Raw genomic sequence first — 21647 nt, forward strand, 5'->3', positions numbered from 1 at the left:
ACTCTCATGATACTTGGTACTTGATACTTCCCAACTCCTGGAATCAGGTGATGATATCAGAATTTGAGCTTTCAGTTTAAAAATACAGTATGCTACTTTCTAGCCTCCTACTTGCATAGAAAAAATGGAAAATGTGAAACCAGAAGGCTCAAAAACCTGAAAAGGGCAAATAAAAATAATCCAACATTTATTTTTAAAAATCTTATAGTTTTTCAGGGTGTACCATGATTTTTTTTGGGGGGGGGAGGGGGCCTGAGTCATAATTTTTGACCACTAGAGGCTGGCAACACTGGATTCTAAAAAATGTGTTTACCTGAACAACAAAATACACCTCTATATAGCGTGCAACAGGAAAATTTTCAAGCAAGTACATCAAAGAAAAAAAGGGAGCTTGAGTTTGGAGACTGTCACACACTGGAGGGGTTGCTTCACTTGATTTATTTGTTTGATACCGTATGCTGACATTTTAGTTTTCTGTGTAAAGAGTTTTAACGCTGTGCACCACTGACAACGTGGAAATAAATCCAATTGGTCAAAACAAAACATTTAAATAGATCCGGAAGAAAAACTGGGCGGGTGCATAGTATTGTTGGCCTGAAGGTGTTAAGGGTTCACTAGTGGCAGATCGTAACCATCACCACGCTAAGTTGCCAAAATTCCTGGACAAGGCTAGAACATGACCTGCATGCAAAACCAGTTGTGAAACAGGAAAAAAAAAAAAAAAAAAAAAAAAAAAAAAAAAAAAAAGCTCAAGGCTTGCTGAGAAACACACCAAAATCTGGTTTCAGAGTAGCAGCCGTGTTAGTCTGTATTCGCAAAAAGAAAAGGAGTACTTGTGGCACCTTAGAGACTAACAAATTTTGAGCAAAAGCTTTCGTGAGCCACAGCTCACTTCATCGGATGCACCAAAATCTAATGCATATGCTTTAGTTCTCCACACTGCTGCGATCACAGCATTAATTAACCCATTTGCTAAAAAAATAAGGATAACCAAGGCTTAACCAGTTTTACCACTGTTTGTGCCTTCATCATCATATAGCATCTTGTGTATTCCTGTTGCACCTTCTATCCAAGGATCTTAAGGTATTTTATCAATAATACTTAGGCTTCCATATCCTGTGAGGTAGACATGTTTTAGGCACGTTTTATCCCCTTTTACAGATAGAGGAAAGGGAGACAGAAAGCCAGCACAGAGCTGATCTATGGAAGAGGCAGGCACAGAATGTAGATCTCCTGGATTCCAGTCCTATCATTATTAGCCATAGGACTCTCTTTACAAAGATCAGGTTTTATCAATGGGATTTGAATACACCACTTCCTGAAATCTGTGTGTGCAAACAGAGCTGACCTTAAGCACAAACAGAGCAAGTGTCATCTTGCAACCCTAGGTCTGATGCAAGCTGTGCAACTGGTAGCAGGTAGGGTTACCAGGTGTCCAGTTTTCGACCAGAATACCCACTCGAAAAGGGACCCTGGTGACTTTGGTCAGCACTGCTGACCGGGCCATTAAAAGTCTGGTTGGTGGCATGGGAAGGCTCCTTAACCCAGCTCTGCACAGCTCCCAGTAAGTGGCCAGCATGCCTTGCTGGCTCCTAGGCATAGGGGCAGCCACCGGGGCTCTGTGCGCTGCCCCCACCCCGAGCACTGGTTCCACAACTCCTGTTGGCTGGGAACCGCAGTCAATGGGAGCTGCGGGGGTGGTGCCTGTGGGCAGGAGCAGCATGCAACGTGGAGCCCCCTGGCCGCATCTCCACCTAGAAGCCAGAGGGACATGCCAGCTACTTCCTGGGAGCTGCCTGAGGCAAGCGCCGCCTGGAGCCCGCACCCCCTCCTGCGCCCCTGCCCCAGTCCTGAGCTCCCTCCCGCACTCTGAACCCCTTGGCCCCAGCCCGGAGCCCTCTCCTGTACTCAGAACCCTCATAGCTGGCCCCACTCCAGAGCCCATATCCCCAGCGGGAGCCATCAGGACCTCCCGCACCCCAACCTCCTGCTGCAGCCCGGTAAAAATTAGCGAGTATGGGGGAGAGTGAGCAACAGAGGGAGGGGGGATGGAATGGCGTTTGGTTTTCTGCAATGAGGTAATTTATGGTCCGACTGCCCTGGCTGCTTGGGGTCCAGCAAATCTACAATAAGCAGTAACACTGCCCCACAATACACATATGAATTCCTTAAAACATTCAGGGGATTGTGGAGGCAAAGAATCATGGGCTATGTCTACACTATGCCGCAGGGCAGATTAAGTGGGTGTGAGTTGCAGCACACACCAAAATGCTGCACTGTAACTGCCCGATCTGGACGCTGTGTGACAGGGTCGGGCCAATGGTGACAGGAGAGTGATAGAAAGCAGATATATTAGCCCCAGGTTAAGTAGGTCCCTTTTCCCTGGGTAAGGCAATAAGGAAGGTTCCAGAACAATCAAGAACTTTCTGGAAACAATTAAGGCAGACAGGCTGGTTAGAACACCTGCAGCCAGTCAAGAAGCTGCCAGAATCAATTAAGACAGGCAGGCTAATCAGGGCACCTGGGTTTAAAAAAGGAGCTCACTTCAGTTTGTGGTGTGCGTGCGAGGAGCTGGGAGCAAGAGGTGCAAGAAGCTGAGAGTGAGAAGGCGAACTACTGGAAGACTGAGAAGTACAAGCAATCATCAGACATCAGGAGGGAGGTCCTGTGCTGAGAATAAAGAAGGGGTTGGGAGGAGGCCATGGGGAAGTAGTCCAGGGAGTTGTAGCTGTCACGCAGCTGTTACAGGAGCCGCTGTAGACAGCTGCATTCCACAGGGCCCTGGGCTGGAACCCAGAGTAGAGGGCGGGCCCCGGTTCCCCCCATCCCTCCAACTCCCTACTTGATACCGGAGGAGTTGACCTGGACTGTGGGTTCCACCAGAGGGGAAGGTCTCTGGCCTGTTCCCCGATCCACTAGGTGGATCAGCAGAGACTGCGGGGATTGTTCTTCCTTTCCCCATGCTGGCCAGCGATGAGGCTAACTGAGTGAACGGCAGATTTGAGCCCGAAAGCGGCCAAACTGAGGGCTGCCATGAACCTCTGAGGCGAGCAAATCCGCCCATAAGCGCAGGACTCACCAAGGCAGAGGAGGAACTTTGTCACAGCTGCTAGCAAGAACTAAAAAGGTACCTAGGGCACGTCTACACTACAGCAAGGATCGACGCTCTGAGATCGATCCACCAGCAGTCGATTTAGTGGGTCTAGGAAAGACCCGCCAAATCGACTGCAGATTGCTCTCCAGTCGACCCCTATACTCTACTCCGCATGGCGGGAAGAGTAAGGTAAATCGACGGGAGATTTCCTCCCGCCGACCCCCCCCGCGGTAATTTGACCTAAGGTACGTCGACTCCAGCTATGTTATTCACTTACCGTGGTAGTGTAGACATAACCTTAGTTCATATTAACGCCTCTTCAAACACACCGCATTAATGTGATCAAGGTACCTTTTAGTTTATGCCTGCTGCAATCACACGGACCAGTCCTGGTGCAGCACGCCAACATCAGCTGCAATTCATGCCCTCATAGTCCAAACCAGGGGGCCATGTAGACAAGCCTTAAGTCTCTGTATTAGTACCCAGTTTAATTTGGTGCAGTGGGGAAAACACAATCATTGGTTATAATACAAAAACCTCTTCCCAATCCTTTTACACAGTGGAATGATCTCTCAGTGTTGCCAATACCCAGTTTTACAGTGAGTAAGGCAATTTTGGCCCCTGCTGCCAGAGACGTTGTTAGAAGATCCCACTGAGATTAGGGCCTCATTGTGCTAGGCACTGTACATATATATGTACATATATTAAGACAGTTTCAACCCTCTGAGTTCTTACAGTGTAAGGGAAAGTATAGTGGTGAGTTTGTGACATGGGAGGTAGAACTAAGGGCAAGTCTACAGGAAGATGTCTTTTTTGCACCCCTGAGCAACGTAAGTTACATCGACTTAAGCAGTAGTGTAGACCAGCCCTATGACCCACCAAATTTATCTCATATGGAGGCTAAACATCCATATCCATTAGATGCTAACAACTTAGGGCATGTCTTCACTGGCAATAACAGAATACCATTTATTTAAATCTTTTTTGATGTTTTCTACATTTTCAAATATAATTGATTTCAATTACAACACAGAATACAAAGTGCACGGTGCTCGCTTTATATTTATTTTTGATTACAAGTGTTTGAACTGTAAAAATACAAAAGATATAGTATTTTTCAATTCACCTACTACAAGTACTGTAATGCAATCTCTTTATCATGAAAGTTGAACTTAGAATTAAGTACAAAAATACTGCATTCAAAAATAAAACAATGTAAAATTTTAGAGCTTGCTAGTCCACTCAGTCCTACTTCTCGTTCAGCCAATTGCTCAGACAAACAAGTTTGTTTACATTTGCAGGAGATAATGCTGCACACTTCTTGTTTACAACGTCACCTGAAAGTGAGAACAGGCATTCTCCTGGCATTGTTGTAGCGGGTGTTGCAAGATATTTACTTGTCAGATGCGCATGCTTCAACCACCGTTTCAGGGGACACATGTCCATGTTGGTGACTGGTTCTGCTCAAAAACCATCCAAAGCAGTGCGGACTGATGCACGTTCGTTTTCATTATCCGAGTCAGATGCCACCAGAAGATTGATTTTCTTTTTTGGTAGTTTGGGTTCTGTAGTTTCCGCATCAGAGTGTTGCTCTTTTAAGTCTTGTGAAAGCATGCTCCCTACCTCGTCCCTCAGTTTTTGGAAGGCACTTCAGATTCTTAAATCTTGGGTTGAGTGCTGCAGTTATTTCTACAAATCTCACATTGGTACCTTCTTTGCATTTTGTCAAATCTGCAGCAAAAGTGTTCTTAAAATGAAAAAAAAAAAAAAAGTGTATTGGGTCATCATCCAAGACTGTCATAACATGAAATATATGGCAGAATGCAGGTAAAACAGAGCAGGAAACGTCCAATTCTCCCCTAAGGGGTTCAGTCACAATTTAATTAATGCATTTTTTTTTTTTTAAAAAGCATCATCAGCATGGAACGATGTCCTCTGGAATGGTGGCTGAAGCATGAAGGGACATACGAAGGTTTAGCATATCTGGCACATAAATACCTTGCAATGCTGGCTACAAAAGTGCCGTGCAAATGCCTGTTCTCGCTTTCTGGTGACATTGTAAATAAGAAGAGGGCAGCATTATCTCCTGAAAATGTAAACAAACTTGTTTGTCTTAGCGATTGGCTGAAGAAGAAGTAGGACTGAGTGGACTTATAGCCTCTGATGTTTTACATTGTTTTGTTTTTGAGTGTAATTATGTAACAAAAAAAAATCTACATTTGTAAGTTGCACTTTCAGGTCAAAGATACAGTACTTGTATGAGGTGAATTGAAAAATACTATTTTTTCTATCATTTTTACAGTGCAAACATTTGTAATGAAAAAGAATACACACTTATTTCAATTACAACACAGAATACAATATATATGAAAATGTAGAAAAACATCCAAAACATTTCAGAAACTTCAATAGGTATTCTCTTGTTTAGCAGTCCGATTAAAACTGATTAAAATTTTTTTTATTGAGATTAATTTGAGTTAATCGCCTGAGTTAACTGCAATTAATCGACAGCCCTAATTTTTATTTAAATTAAAATTCCTTTTTTTGTTTAAAAATAAACTTATTTAAAATTAACCATGTAATGATGACAATCAATGTTAAGGCCTAAATTTGGTACAATCTATTAAGGTAATTTACATTAAATAAAGTAATATTTAAACAGTATGTGTTTGTTGCCAAAGTTTTAAAGAAAGGGAAATCACTGAACTGGTGGAAGTCACTGGCCAAGCACCGTTCCTCAGACTTTCTTGTCAACTGCTGGAAATGGCCCACCTTGATTATCACTACAAAAGGTCCCCCCCCCACCCCCGCTGGTAATAGCTCACCTTAAGTGATCACTTGGTAACACCCATTGTTTCATGTTCTCTATGTATATAAATCTCCCCACTGTATTTTCCACTGAATGCATCTGATGAAGTGAGCTGTAACTCACGAAAGCTTATGCTCAAATAAATTTGTTAGTCTCTAAGGTGCCACAAGTCCTCCTTTTCTTTTTACGGATACAGACTAACACAGCTGCTACTCTGAAACACATGCAAGTAATGGGAAAAAGCTCCCCGAAATGTAAACAGCCATATGCGGAATTCGCTACCAGAACGTACTGTATCTGATACACAGACCAGCAGCAAAGACAATCTACTAAAGCTTTCATCTTAAGCTCAGGCTAAAAAACCCAAATTCCATTTTACTGTATAACATCAAATCAGGGCTCTGTGTTTTTAACATTGTTCAGCAGTACCATATGCTACGTACTAGCATATATTCCATTACAGGGAAGAACAAACAACATGAATCATCTGTGACTATGTTCTAATCAATCTAGCTTAAAAAGCACCAGAAACAATCAGGGCAGCCCCCAAATAAGCCTCCTGAATTTTATTTGCAGATTCTCAGTGATCGGATTACATATCACTTTTACCTAAAAAGTCAGCCTTAGTATATCCATCTCTCCAAGAGAATCAGAATCACTACACACAAAATATCAGGTATATGTTCTATTTCAAGTACTCTTTATGTAATTAAAAAAAGAGAGATTCTATGAGCAGACTGATAATGTCTGGCACTTGTATAACACCTTTCAGCCGCAAGTACTTTACATACTTGAACATATACACACTATATATGAGGCTCACTCCAACAAGTGCTGAAATGTAGCCACTCTGGGGTGGAACATGGCAGCTGCCTACTCTATACAATACTTGGAGAAGTTGTAGCAAAAAAACCATATGCATCTGAAGCTGTAGGGGAATTTATGTAGGCAGAATGTAATTCCCTTAGCTAGAATTTGGTTATAACTCTGGAGTCAACACCTCTACTCTTACGAAAAAGTGTAACGAGATTTTTAATGACCATAAGCAGTTTTACATTTCTCTTCCCAAAGATGCACATCCAACAGCAGAAGCCCTCTTGCACTGTATAAATTTTGGTCAGACCGATTCAGAATTAAGAATGGTTTCAGAGTAGCAGCTGTGTTAGTCTGTATTCGCAAAAAGAAAAGGAGTACTTGTGGCACCTTAGAAACTAACAAATTTATTTGAGCTTAAGCTTTCGTGAGCTACAGCTCACTTCATCGGAATGCCACCCAATGAAATCAACATCCTTACCTCCTTCAAGGCATTACTTGTTCTACAATCCAACTCTACTGGGAGATGTAAAGCAAGATGCAATTACAGCACAAGGTGCAAGGACTGCACGTCAAAGTTAACTTCAGTATTCCAAGTACTAAAGCCATTCAGCCTCCAAAGTTAATTTTTCTGGATGACCTACGCTTTCTTTAACTTTGCTTTATTAAGCCTGGATGACCCATTTGTGGCCAACTCTTCTACTGCTGCGCAGAAAAGATAGACCTGAAGTTAATATAGTGAACAAAATATGACAATTCCTTTGGCTACAAATGGATTTTTGGGTAAGGAGTAAGGTATGCAACTGCATGTTCCCACACAGTTATTGGTTCCACTGAAGTTGAATGAAACCAGGATCCATTTTAACCAAAGAAACAGAAAGGGTGGGGAAAAAAGTAATCCATCAACATCAAGCTATTACCTGTTCAACAGCATAAAGTACTTATGTTATTAACAAGTCAGACAAACTTGTTGTGTAAGCTCTGTATTAAACCTGCTATTTTCCTACCTCTACAAGTCAACTAACTAACCACTTCCTGACATGGAGGGAGAATCAAAAAAGATAGCCCAGGTACAAGGCTAATCACATGAATATTTTAACTCATCTCTCTCTGATAAAGCAGGAAGAATTCTCGAGATCAGAAATGCTCTATCCCATCTTAAAAAACAAACAAAACCCCACCCCAACACAGGATCAAAGGTCAAAGCAATAATTATGGCATCCTCATCCTGAAAGTAAAAGCTGTTCTTCTCCTGCCACACACACAATGAGGAAGTAAAAATGAGGCATATGGCAGATGTTTACAGTTCATGCTTTAAGAGTAATATTCTTTGCCTAAAATTAAGGGTGTGAAATGAGGTTTTAAAAAAAGACGAAGGGCTTGTCTACACTATACTTTGTACTTCGTCAGTATAACTTACATCGCTCTGGGTTGTGAATAATCCACACCTCTGAGTGACATAAATTACACCAACCTACACACCGGTGTAGACAGTGTGGAGCTTCTCCCGCCAACATAGTTATCACCTCTCGTGGAAGTGGAATAATTAAGTCAATGGGAGAGCTCTCTCCAGTCAGTTTACAGCATTTTCAGCAGCCACGCTACAGCGACGCAGCTGCATCAGTAAAGTTGCGCTGCTGTAGAGCTTCTAGCATAAACTAGCTTTCGGTAAGAGCTGTGCCAGTATCTTAGCTAACTATAAACAGAGGCTTGGTCTGCATTAGGATTTTACATTGGCATAGCTGTCTCTCCAAGGGGTGTGAAACCCCCCCCCCCCCCGCCCGAGAGATATAGCTATTCTGACCTAGCCTGGTGGTAGACAGCACTAGGTCAACAGAAGAATTCTTCTGTCAGCCTAGCTACCACATCTCAGGAAGGTGGATTACCTGTGCCAACAGGAAAACCCCTTCCACCAACATAGGTAATGTCTACACTGAATCCCTACAACGGTGCAGCTGTGCTGCTGAAGCATTTTAAGTGTAGACAAGCTCAGAGGCAAACACTGATCGACTGAAGGACACATGGAGAATTTGTCAGGAGCTTGAGGGCCACACCCAATTAATAGGCATTAGAGCCAACTGCAGCTATCCTCATTTTTTAATAAGGAACTGCGGCTCACAGAGAGTAGTTCCCAGCATGCAATACTCCATCCTGATTTAAGTGCGGTGGACTACACTGTAGAACGTCACAAGCTGTGCTTTGGCTGCTCCCAAAGCGCATCTTTTGGCAGATTTTTAAAATGTAAGGCAAAAAATTGCATTCCTGAAGAAGAATATAATGGGACAGGGGATGGGTTTTTGTTTTGTTTTTTTTACATCCAGGTGACTGTAAGTCTGTAGATTTATCAATACTGTATTTTGACATGTTTTACCTAGTAAATTAAAACAATTCTTCTGGAATAATATGTCTATGATAAAAAGACTTTCGGGGATTGCACACTGTAGTACCTTGCAAAAAAAAAAACCTAATTAGCAAACAGATATACGGGACAGTTTAACAATTGTTATCACCTAGCACTGAGCCAAAAGCAACCAATTCATTCTGTTTTAGTCAATGGCTTTTAAATAAGGAAGTCATTTGAAAATGTTACACTGCAAAATAAAATCTTTTCTTGCTGGTAACTTTTTTATAAAGGTTTTTTTTTTAAAAAAATATGCCCATTAAAAAGGCCAAGGAAGCATCTGAAATTTGGTTACATAAAATCCCTACTTCCCAAGTACCTTATATATTCAACTTTCACTTTTACTCAACTACTACAAATCTTATTGGCAAGTTTTGGACCTTTTGAATTATATGAGTTTATAATGGATACCGTAGTTCTCCTTTAGTAGGTTATCACTGGATCAACTTTGCCCCAAATTTAGTTTCTATAAAAGTAAACTTACATTATTAGTTTTAAAATGTTTTTTATTTCTGTTAAATTAAAATCAAATAGAAATAGGTTTTTAAAACAAATCATCCCCCTGTAGCGTCTGCATCCCAAACACTTTTTGGAAGCAGGGAAACCCAGAAGTGAAATAAATCAGAAACTGACAAGTCTATTGCATGGCACACATAACCAGAAATGTAAAAAGTAAGCCAACAGCCTTTTGTCAGTTAGTGTGCTAACTCACTAACTAATGCATCCAAGAGCATTAAACAGCCACATGATTTTGATCCCCTCCTCCACGGCCTGAGTTTTATTTCTCCAAATACGAGAGTATCATAAATTCATATGAAACATGCCCTTTCCTCTGACTCACGGTCTCCTGCAATAACTTCTATAGTTCCCACAGGTCTCACACACCAGGCCATCTGCCTCGTAGCCACATGTAAACAAGTGTCTTTCCCCTGACCTAGGGACTCCAGCAGGAGCTTACTTGCTCCCTGTAGATCTCACAACCAACTGTGCTGCTTGCTGGTCTTATCTCACCACCTGGAAGGCAGCGAATTAGCTACAAGAGGGGGTATCAAGCAAAGCTCGCTTATAGGACCTTCCAGCCACTGCCACATAATGAAAAGTAAATTAGATTATTAACCATCTTTCTTTTTTTAAGAACAGAGGATGCTTATTTATAACTCAGGTAAAGAAAAATAGCTCTTTTTAAAAAGATATTTAACTTGGCCGTGTCCCTTTAACTCACAATACCACGGAGATGTAATGAACAGAAATTGCCATATTCTGTCTAAATTCATCTAAGGCATCCGATGAAGTGAGCTGTAGCTCACGAAAACTTATGCTCTAATAAATTTGTTAGTCTCTAAGGTGCCACAAGTACTCCTTTTCTTTCTAAGTGGACAGCCACATCAGAGCTATTTTGTGCACTAAGATCCTGATGCTGAGAAGGAGGTGAGTTTCTCTTAGGACTGAGCCCCACAGGAAATTATATATTTGATTTGTAGAACAATTCACTACTGGCCAAGCAAGGTACAAATATGAAGAAAACAGTAAGGCAAATATGAACAGTTTATTGAAGCTCCTGGCATTGTTCCATGTGTATACCACACCAAGCACTGTGAAGGACCAGAAACCTAGTAAATGATTTTAGTCTAAAAAGAAAAAAAAAAAAAAAAAAAAAAACCAACTATAAACAAATATTCCTGCCTACCAATCTCAAATGATTTCTGTATTAAGTTACTGAGTTTTCAGAGTAGTGTATCCACTGGCTACTACAGATTAAAAAAAATTTGAGAGAAACAAGAGGAGAGGAAGAGGGTGGTTTAGATGTAAAACTGGGTTCTATTTCCAACTCCACCACTGACTTCTTGGGCTGGTCACTTAATCTCTCTATACCTCAGTTTCCTTATCTGTAAAATTGAGCTGCATCCGATGAAGTGAGCTGTAGCTCACGAAAGCTTACGCTCTAATAAATTTGTTAGTCTCTAAGGTGCCACAAGTACTCCTTTTCTTTTTGCGAATACAGACTAACACGGCTGCTACTCTGAAACCTCTCATACTTATTGTACCTGTCAGGGTTGTTTAGAAGCTTAATTGGCACTGATAAAGCCTCAGGTAGAAGCAGCTATGTATATGCAGAGACTACTATAAAGAGAACGGTAACACCAAGTGCTATGCCTAACAAAATTTAGTTGTCCACTGAATTAATATGCAAATTAGATACCATTAACTTGGGCTTGAATAGAGACTGGGAGTGGCTGGGTCATTACACATATTAAATCTATTTCCCTAAATTAAGTATCCTCACACCTTCTTGTCAACTGTCTAAATGGGCCATCCTGATTATCACTACAAAAGTTTTTTTCTCCTGCTGATAATAGCTCAACTAATTTGCCTCTCAGTTTGTATGGCAACTTCCAACTTATCTGTATGTATATATCTCTTCTTACTATATGTTCCATTCTACGCATCCAATGAAGTGGGCTGTAGCCCACGAAAGCTTATGCTCTAATAAATTGGTTAGTCTTCAATGTGTCACAAGTACTCCTGTTCTTTTTGCAGATACAAACTAAACATGGCTGCTACTCTGAAAACTTTAAAAAAAGTGCAACCTTTCCTAAATAGGACCAGGTTCTGCAGTTATGCCACATGAAAATCTCCCAATGATTTCAAAGGCAATTTCTCGTAAAACAACTGAAACACAGAAACCTAAATTTAATTATTTCTCCATATTCCACCCAATACCAAAGAGCTAGTACCTGCCTGCAAAACATATGGTTCCCTCCTCCTTATTGCTTCCCCTCATCCTCACACCCACGCAACCACCACTAGTTTAGTCAACAACAGCAACAGTTACACTAGTTTAGTCAGCAGCAGTTACATTAAATACTTTCTGAACTTTGCTTCCTTCTCTCACATAAGGAAGATTTAAGGTTGCATTTAATGAAGTGTACTTAATTTCTATTCCATTCAAAGACAACTAGTATGACAATTTTCAGAGTAGCAGCCGTGTTAGTCTGTATTCACAAAAAGAAAAGGAGTACTTGTGGCACCTTAGAGACTAACACATTTATTTGAGCATAAGCTTTTGTGAGCTACAGCTCACTTCATCGATTGCATTTGGTGGAAAATACAGAGGGGAGATTTATATACACACACAGAGAACATGAAACAATGGGTTCTATCATACACACTGTAAGGAGAGTGATCACTTAAGATGAGCCATCACCATATTTCCCCATGTTATTTCTCCCCCCCACCCCACCCCCCACCGTTCCTCAGATGTTCTTGTTAACTGCTGGAAATAGCCTACCTTGCTTGTCACCATGAAAGGCTTTCCTCCCTACCCCCCCCCCAACCCCCCGCTGCTGGTGATGGCTCATCTTAAGTGATCACTCTCCTTACAGTAAAAAGAAAAGGAGTACTTGTGGCACCTTAGAGACTAACAAATTTATTAGAGCATAAGCTTTCGTGAGCTACAGCTCACTTCATCGGATGCATGAAGTGAGCTGTAGCTCACGAAAGCTTATGCTCTAATAAATTTGTTAGTCTCTAAGGTGCCACAAGTACTCCTTTTCTTTTTGCGAATACAGACTAACACGGCTGCTACTCTGAAACCTCTCCTTACAGTGTGTATGATAAAACCCATTGTTTCATGTTCTCTGTGTGTGTGTATATAAAAATCTCCCCTCTGCATTTTCCACCAAATACATCGGATGAAGTGAGCTGTAGCTCACGAAAGCTTATGCTCAAATAAATTTGTTAGTCTCTAAGGTGCCACAAGTACTCCTTTTCTTTTTAGTATGACATTGAAGCTCCCTGCCTTCTCTTGAATTTCATTAGGTCAATATTTGTAATATAAAGTTATTGCTAAATGATCGTTTAGCAACAACACATGAAAATATTTAATATAAAGTAAAACCTTCATAATCTGAACTTCCTTTATCCAAAACCTGGTCATGACCTCAGTTTTCAGGTAAGCGTAACTTAGTTAATTGTTTCCCCCACAGCTGCTCCAGCTCTTCACCCACACTTTCCACCTTAGGCATCTTCTCTTCCACTTGAAATAACCCCATCTGTGGAGTTCCTGAGCAAGACATATGAGGTGAGGACAGGTTTCAGAGTAGCAGCCGTGTTAGTCTGTATTCGCAAAAAGAAAAGGAGTACTTGTGGCACCTTAGAGACTAACAAATTTATTAGAGCATAAGCTTTCGTGAGCTACAGCTCACTTCATCGGATGCATTTGGTGGAAAAAACAGAGGAGAGATTTATATACACACACACAGAGAACATGAAACAATGGGTTTATCATACACCCTGTAAGGAGAGTGATCACTTAAGATAAGCCATCACCAGCAGCAGGGGGGGGAAAAGGAGGAAAACCTTTCATGGTGACAAGCAAGGTAGGCTAATTCCAGCAGTTAACAAGAATATCAGAGGAACAGTGAGGGCTGGGGTGGGAGGGAGAAATACCATGGGGAAATAGTTTTACTTTGTGTAATGACTCATCCATTCCCAGTCTCTATTCAAGCCTAAGTTAATTGTATCCAGTTTGCAAATTAATTCCAATTCAGCAGTCTCTCATTGGAGTCTGTTTTTGAAGCTTTTTTGTTGAAGGATAGCCACTCTTAGGTCTGTGATCGAGTGACCAGAGATTGAAGTGTTCTCCAACTGGTTTTTGAATGTTATAATTCTTGACGTCTGATTTGTGTCCATTCACAATGGTGAGGACAGTTCACCATATAAAGACTGACATGCTGAAGTCCTGCAAAAGCTCCACAACTTCTTCAAGGATAGCTGATATCTCTGGCCAGAGACCAGGGTTCTTTTAATAAGAAAGTAGGTATGTAAGTATGCATATCTATAGGTGCGTAAGCATGGTATCTGGCCAGGAAGTTTGGAAGGCTACACACAGGTTAAGAAACCATGGGTGCACAACTCAAAATCTGTTAAATCAGCTATCCCAATTACCCAATACTTTCAGGTGTCCCTGTAGACTGGGTAATCAAGGTTCTGCAGTGTTTTCTGTCACTGAAATTAGTGTGGTGGTGGTGGGGTTGTCTAGAAATATGGACTTTTGACCAAATTTTGTAACAAACCCTAAATGCTGTAGATTATTTTTTGATCTGTGGACACTGGAAGATGCTTTGTTTTGTTAAGAAAAATACAAACAAAAGTCTGTCATTTCAGATGTCAGTTGTGATGTCTGAAAAGCTACAGAGCTGCTGCTTCCTATTACCAAAACGTGGTATCTCTGAGGCAGAGAACCAGCTGAGAAGGATATGCAACAATAATTTTCTGAATTGTACAAGACTGTGTACTGCATAGCTTTCCTGCATTTCTGCCTCACTGCCTCTCATCTCTTCAAATCTCAGCTGAAAACATCCAGATTATCTCCCTTGGTTTTGCTATTTAATTTCTCTCCTTCTCGGTTACTGTTTAACCCTAACTATATTACTTAACTCCACAGCATACTGGAGAATACACCTTATGCAAAAGACACTATATCTAAAGTTACATTGGATTTGACAGTGGGGAGAGGGGTGGTTTATTCTTTAAGAGCCCTTTCTCCCCATAACACCTTTCTTTTAGTACCAGCAGTGACTTGTACTTCCACCCTGTCAATGTACACAATGAAAAGGCTAAGAAAAAGGCTAAGTTAAAAACCAAGTGAATGCCTCTTTGTGCACTACCATTCTGAAATATATATATTTGGTAGTTCATATATAATATGAAAGTGAGACAATTTCTAAAGCATCATTCTTTTATAGATCTTAAGCTATTTTACAAAGAACGAAGAATGAGTCTTCACAACCCCCCTGAGAGGCAGGTATTTGTCTCGTTAGACACACGTGGAAATTGAGACACAAACAACTTCCTTACGGTCACGCAGCAGCCTAGACCCAGATCTCCTGATCCCCAGTCCCATCCTTCATCCACAACACAATTCTTCGTCCCTAAGAAGGGGACTTCCGTACTCCTGGGCTTGGATTTGAACACACAGCTAACCTCCCCTACCTGCTGTATTCCTTTCCTCACCGTCGCTACTTCATCATCCAGCCTGCCCCTGACAACAGGTGGCCCAAAGAGCTGGCCCGAGGGACAACGCTCCACCACCGCGGGAGCGGCGGGAACGAGTATCTGAGGGTTGTTTCCTTTAACATTTCCGGAGTCGTTCCTTCGGACGGCGCTTCCCCCCGCCCATCAAGGACAGCGCCGAGTACTTGCCCTAACCCGAGCACGACACGTGGCCTTCCCGGGGAGCGGGAGCGCAGACCAAACACGCCGCCGGGCCCCCCGGGACTTCCCCCAAGCGGGGGGGGGGGGGGTTAGCGACGCGCGCGTCCCGGCTCCCCCAGCGGCCGGGTCGGCTCGGCACTGGAGCTACGCCGGTGCCTGCCGGGGGCTCAGCCCGGGGCGCTCCAGCCCGCCCCGTACACGGCGGGGCAGCGCCGACCCCCGCCTGCCCCGAGCAGCCCGGCGCGTCCTTGGGGCAACCGGGGGCGAGCGGCAGCGGCCGTGGCCAGGGCGCCTCCCTCTCACCTGGCACCAGGGGCCGTGCGGCCTCCGTAGCTCGGCGCTGTCCGGCGGCTGGGTCCGCCCCGGGGCCCCGCTCCGTCCCCTCCGCTTCCTGCCACGGACCCCGCTGCCGCTGCCCGAGGTGCGGTTCCTGCCAGACGCGGCCAATCGCTCGGCTGCATTGGCGCTCAGCTCTTAAGTCTGGTCAGTCGCTTGGGCTCGCTGGGAGATCGGCGCTCGACTACGCAGCCTGTCCACTCAGACCAGCCGTGCCGATGGGGCGGGGAATGGATCGGCGTCTGACTAATCAGCGGCCAGAGGAGCAGCCGTGTTAGTCTGTATTCGCAAAAAGAAAAGCAGGACTTGTGGCACCTTAGAGACTAACCACACATTTATTAGAGCATAAGCTTTCGTGAGCTACAGCTCACTGCATCGGATGCATTTTGTAGCTCAGGAAAGCTTATGCTCTAATAAATGTGTGGTTAGTCTCTAAGGTGCCACAAGTCCTGCTTTTCTTTTGACTAATCAGCGGCTTCCACAGACGGGGGGGCGGGGGCGGGGGATTGGCGCTCCACTACGCGACCTTCATCGACCAGATCTGGGGGACTGACCCGGGAGGTTCTTGGAGGAATCGGATCGGAGATCGATTCATAAACCTGTCGCTTCAAGCTCTAGGGCCTGTGTACCTGGTTCCGCGCTTGATTAACCGCCCTGATCACTCCGAGCAGCTCGGGCCTTGACTGGTCGAGCCGGGATCGGCGCTCGATTGGACTCACTCTGGGGCAGAGGGAGGCCGTTAACCCTTTGTGGGGAGAGCGACTCTCCCTTCCCAGGCGGGGCTCGAATGCGGGGGCGGGGAGGAATCGGCTCCCGCGGGCAGAGCTCGAATGGGGGATGGGCCGTTTAAAGGGGGCGCGTCCCAACCCCCTCCGCCGGCGGGGCCTGAGCTTCGCCCGCCCCTTCCGTGGCTGGCTGCGTCCCCGCCGGGAGGATGAGCCGCGTCTGCCGCCCGGCGGCGTTCGCACCCGCACGCACGTGTCAGGCCTGGGGGATGCGGAGCGGCCGCTCTGTGTTTCCCAGCACGTCGCTTTCAGGGGCGTCGGTGCGTAACTGTGGGTGAAATCCAGGGCCGTAAACCCGCCCTGCCGCCCGTCTGGCCGCGGTGGCTGAACCAGGCCATTTAAAGAAGCGGCCTCGGAGTTAGGGGGGGCGGCATGTGACTAGGAGGGATAGCTCAGTGGTTTAAGCATTGGCCTGCTAAACCCAGGGTTGTGAGTTCAATTCTTGAGGGGGCCATTTAGGGATCTGGGGCAAAAATTGGGGATTGGTCCTGCTCTGAGCAGCAGGTTGGACTAGATGACCTCCTGAGGTCCCTTCCAACCTGATATTCTATGACTACAAATAAGCCCTTCCCGGCCCCCGTCCTGGGCGTTTAGGGGATGCATTGTCTGCAGTCGGACTTTGCAGCTGAACTGGTGATAGCCCTGGTGAGAATTTTCCCTAAACTTCCCTTTAAGTGACAAGGCCAATGGGCAAACTATGACTTTTACGGCAGACTTGCTACTTGTTGACGCCGTTATTTTAAAATGTTTATAGGCCACCTCTGTTGAAGAATTTGGATCCCAAACTAAAACCAACATTGCTCTAAATCACTTTAACCAGTTTAAGTGCCTCTGCATTAGGAGTTTGCACCTGTATAGCTAGGTCAATTTTTTAGTTATACTGTTATTGCTTTCCAATACAGACAAGGTTTAACACAAATATATATGAAAAACTGGAACTAGGTCAGGTGAGGGAGGAGGGATTATCAACATAACAAGGGGGAGAGAAACTGCTTGGAAAGGTGAATTAGAAGGCAGAGTTCACAGGATAAGGAGAGAGAGTCTTCCAGGTATAAAAAGGGGTATGGGAGAAGGTGCACAGTCAAGAGTAGTAAAGGAGACAAAAGGAACGATAGATCTGATAGGATTATGATGAGTAGAAGTACCATAGTGAAGGTAGAAGTGGGAGTAAGATGAAGGAGATTCACAACATCATTTCTATTTCTCAGTTACAGATTTTTTTTCAAAAAGAAAAGGAGTACTTGTGGCACCTTAGAGACTAACAAATTTATTAGAGCATAAGCTTTCGTGAGCTACAGCTCACTTCATCGGATGCATTTGGTGGAAAAAACAGAGGTTTTTTTCATAGCTCTTTCAGTACGATCTGTATATAACCTTTCATTCTTCCTGGCTGTAAAGATGCACAATAGCTCCAAGCAATCTCTGTCACTGGTCTCTGTCCACAGCTCTGCTCAGGCTCCTTTCCCAGACAAGACCTGATGACTACAGTTATCACCTCACCCCGCCTACCTACCATCACTCCCCCATGGTAGAAAAATTCCATACCACCCTTATCTCACTCACTACTATGGTGCTTTGGCTTTTACATCCTGTGTCTTCTCCCAGCAGGCTTTGCTCTCAGACTAGCATCACCTGGTCCTTTGGGACTAGAAGTCCCAGGATGCCTGACCAACAGCAGGCTACAATGGTGTGCCAGGCATTTGAGAGCCAGTACGGTGTGTTACAGATTTTCTGCTTACAACCATTTCATTCATATGACAAATGTATAGAATCCATCTCTGTTTATAATCCTGGCTTCAACCTTGACAGGTTGTTTTGTTTTTTTTTAGTGCCAACATGTTGATTTTTTTTACATGCTGTGAGCATGAGTTCTGTATCTTGGCTACTCTGTGACTGATAATAGTTGATATTGAGAAGGCAGAACAAAGAAATCTTTCATCAAATAAAGGAATGTGCATAAACAAAGTAAGTGAGCCTGTGATGGGGGAAAAGACCTTTGACGGAAACTTGGGCTATGTGCAGTAGTTTGAGTAAGAGGCATGAAAGCTCTTGGGGCGTGGACAATTAAGCTGCTGCATCTGCAAGGAAAACATAGCATTCCTTAAAGCTAACCCTCTTCCCTTGGGTTCCTACTGAATGCCTGAGAGATGAGAGCATGGTGAGTCTCCACAAGACTAATGCTAAACATGAGCAGTCTGGCATAGAGGGAGCACTACAGCAAGTGAAAGTTGGGTTTTGATCACTAAAAACTTTTGCCTCAGCAATTATACTGAGTACATCACAAAGAAATGTGTTTGATGTTGTTTTGGTAAATATAACCAGAACTTTGTAGGACATGTAAAAAGACAACTTCCTTCATGGGAAGAAGAACCAATGTGCCTCAGACAAAGGGCAGTTGTTGAGGGAGTATGACCCTTTAAGGAGTCCTGCTTTCAGCCTCACTTGTGTCTAGTTTACCTCTCAGGCCAGGAGTCAAGTGACGGGGGGCATGTGACTAAAATCAAGGCTTGCTGGGGGATATAAGGGCACCCTGAGTTGTCTTGAGGGATATACTTAAAGAAGATGGTTGGTTGTATGACTCGCTTCTTACAGAAGATGTGGAGAATGTAAGTTTGTAGGGGGTATGAGTGGTGGAGCGTGTGCCTACCATCCAGCCAAGATAAAGGTCTCAGTAGGGACTGGGTTAAGAATCCTATATCTAGGGCTGTGTCCCAGCAGGAAGCTAGGTGGAAGTGATCTTGCTTTGAAGTTTATCAGACTCCCAGAAAGGGAGGATTATTGTGAACCCATACAAAGTGAAGTTTGATTAATTGGAGAAGGGAAACAGAGGCAGTAAAGGTACCCAGAGACAGAGTGGGTAAAGTACCTGTTACACTAAGAAGTCACAAAGATGTTGAAGAGGGACGATGAATCAGAGAGAGGCAAGAAGTCTTACTCCTGGGAATTCGGAAGGCATTTCAAGCATTAGGAAGGTGGTGTAATTCTATTAATAACTCTAAAATAGTAATACTTACAGGGGTGTTTTCACATAAGACTCTCATAGTACTTTCATGTCCAATACTACAGGCATACATCACCACTGAAATACGGCCACCTCTTGGTTAGAATGCAACGACCACGTAGTGCACAGACTGCTGTGAAACACTGGAGAGAGGGAAGCTTTGGCCAAGACACAAAACCGTACGGGATCTCCCAAAGATACATAAAGCTGAAAAGATCTGTTTTTAAAGTCTTGTATAAAAGAGCCACATGTGCTAAACTGTACAGTATTCCATTTCTCTACTGCAGAAGAACCAAAGGTGAGCTGTTGTTGCTGAATGTTATGGAGAAATGCCACAGAGCTGAGTGTAAGACCTTGCAAGCTCGGCCAATAATATTTACTAACATTCATTCTCAAGGGTGTGCAAGTCAACATTTGTTAATGTTTGCAAGGAGAGAAAATCCTTGGCTTGAATGTGTAATAGAAGGGTACAGCATTACACATATTCAATTGTTATACTCATTCTGTTCATAATAATGGGTGGAATCTGATGACCTTGATGGCTTGTCAGAACCCAGGTTTACTAGTTTTGGCTCACTCTGCAAGGCTTTTGTGCGTCATCATTCTTTTAATTTTAGTATTCCTTCTCCTGGTTGGACATTTACACTAGGTGGGACACTGATGTTTCAGTGACTCAACATCCGGTGATTTAGGGGGAACATATCTGTGGCAAATGTTTTGGTAAGTGCTCAGTTGCAGCTCTGCTAGGTACCATACAAGACAATCAATGCCGTTTAGGAGTTTTGTTCTCACATAAAAGGACTAAACCAGATTAAATATTTTTATCATACTCATGCTGATTGGGGGTCAAAGCATCACATATAATCCTGCAATTAGCTCTGTGCAGACCAAAGTGCCTGCCTCTGTGGATGTGATAGCTGGGTCTGTGGGAAGGGTATTTGGAATATTCAGAAATTAGAAGATTGATATGCTCTGAAAGATGCTAATGGTTTATAATGGATTAAACCCACTCCTGCCAGGTATGTATGGAATCTGTTTTTCATAGGTGTGATGTAGCTATGTAAGTTAATGGATGTGACATCCCGACACATCAGTGACAGCTTTGTCAATGACACAGGAGGGTGAGTGTGTGATAAGTAGACAGGAAAAGGAGGAAAGAATGGGAGAGGTGCCCGCCCTTTCACTTCAGTCCTCATTCCTATAACACCCTGCTCAGTACATGATCCTGAGTAGCTGATGATGAGCAGAACCAGATCATCAAAATCATTGTGGTTTGTGCCATAGATGTTAAAACAACCACTAGAGTGAATGAGGGAATCATACTCATTTTCCATTGGGCCAGAGAGGAGCTGAACCCATCCCTCCAGATCTGAGAAGCCCGGCAGAGACCTCCTCTCCAGCTGAAAAGTAAATCTCCTGGGGCAGGAGCATTGCAACCAGTGGACAAGGTAAGTGTCTGAATCTGAAGTATGTAACAATGTGTGTTTTATACATTGGAACAAAAACAAGCCACAGCTGAACTACTTTACACAAGCTGTTAGGAAGTAGGAGGCAAGAGGATCCTTGACAGCTCTTATGCGCCCTCTGTTGTCTCCCTCCAAGCAGTATGGGAGATTTTACTTTTATGAAGTGAGCTGTAGCTCACAAAAGCTTATGCTCAAATAAATTTGTTAGTCTCTAAGGTGCCACAAGTCCTTCTTTTCTTTTTGCGAATACAGACTAACACGGCTGCTACTCTGAAACTTTTATGTGGCAGGTGCTCTCACTGTAGATCCCAAAGCATTTTAAGAACCAGGCCTTAGTGTCATACACAAACTGCTCCTGTTTAAAAGTGTGTTTTTTTTTTTTTTAAATCACATTTAAATGGTACAAATCCCCTTGTGAACACAATTAAATTTCTATAAGCCAGTTACGGACAGATCTAGCTTAAGTTGATCAGTTACCAAATTAAGCTAAATTGATAGTTGTATACATACAGACCCACTGAATGCAGCTCCGTCCAAGGTACCAGTCTCCTGCTGCAGTCTTGGCTTCCTCCCATGACATTTTGATAGCTTTTTCAATTCTGCTTCTGTTGTGCACTTCCATGTTTACCTTGGTCTACCTCATTGTCTCTTGCCTGGGGGGTTCCAGTCCAATGCCTGTCTTGCTATGTTATTCAGGTCTTTTCTCCATGTGTGTCCTAGCCATCT

The 21647-nt window shown here is 43.5% G+C and overlaps 1 protein-coding gene and 1 long non-coding RNA gene across 6 annotated transcripts in view; one reads left to right on the plus strand and one right to left on the minus strand.

Moving 5' to 3' along the window:
* TAOK3 (TAO kinase 3) overlaps window positions 1-16576 on the minus strand; it is a 139767-nt gene extending 123191 nt beyond the window's left edge. For 2 of the 5 annotated variants that reach the window (XM_038373988.2, XM_043497795.1), the window contains exon 1: window positions 15637-15800. The gene's annotated coding sequence lies outside the window, so the exon portion shown is untranslated. Of the gene's footprint in view, window positions 1-15111; window positions 15398-15636; window positions 15912-16298 lie in introns of those variants that run through there. The other 3 variants (XM_043497797.1, XM_038373986.2, XM_038373989.2) reach the window with 3 other exon arrangements.
* Window positions 16577-16882: 306 nt separating this feature from the next.
* Window positions 16883-20992, plus strand: LOC119843952. Its single transcript, XR_006275797.1, has 3 exons — window positions 16883-17099; window positions 18284-19753; window positions 20740-20992. It is a non-coding gene; the product is annotated as an uncharacterized LOC119843952 (long non-coding RNA).
* The last annotated feature ends 655 nt before the right edge of the window (window positions 20993-21647 follow it).

The sequence above is a fragment of the Dermochelys coriacea genome, chromosome 15 (assembly GCF_009764565.3).
Source record: "Dermochelys coriacea isolate rDerCor1 chromosome 15, rDerCor1.pri.v4, whole genome shotgun sequence".
Taxonomy (NCBI): domain Eukaryota; kingdom Metazoa; phylum Chordata; order Testudines; family Dermochelyidae; genus Dermochelys; species Dermochelys coriacea.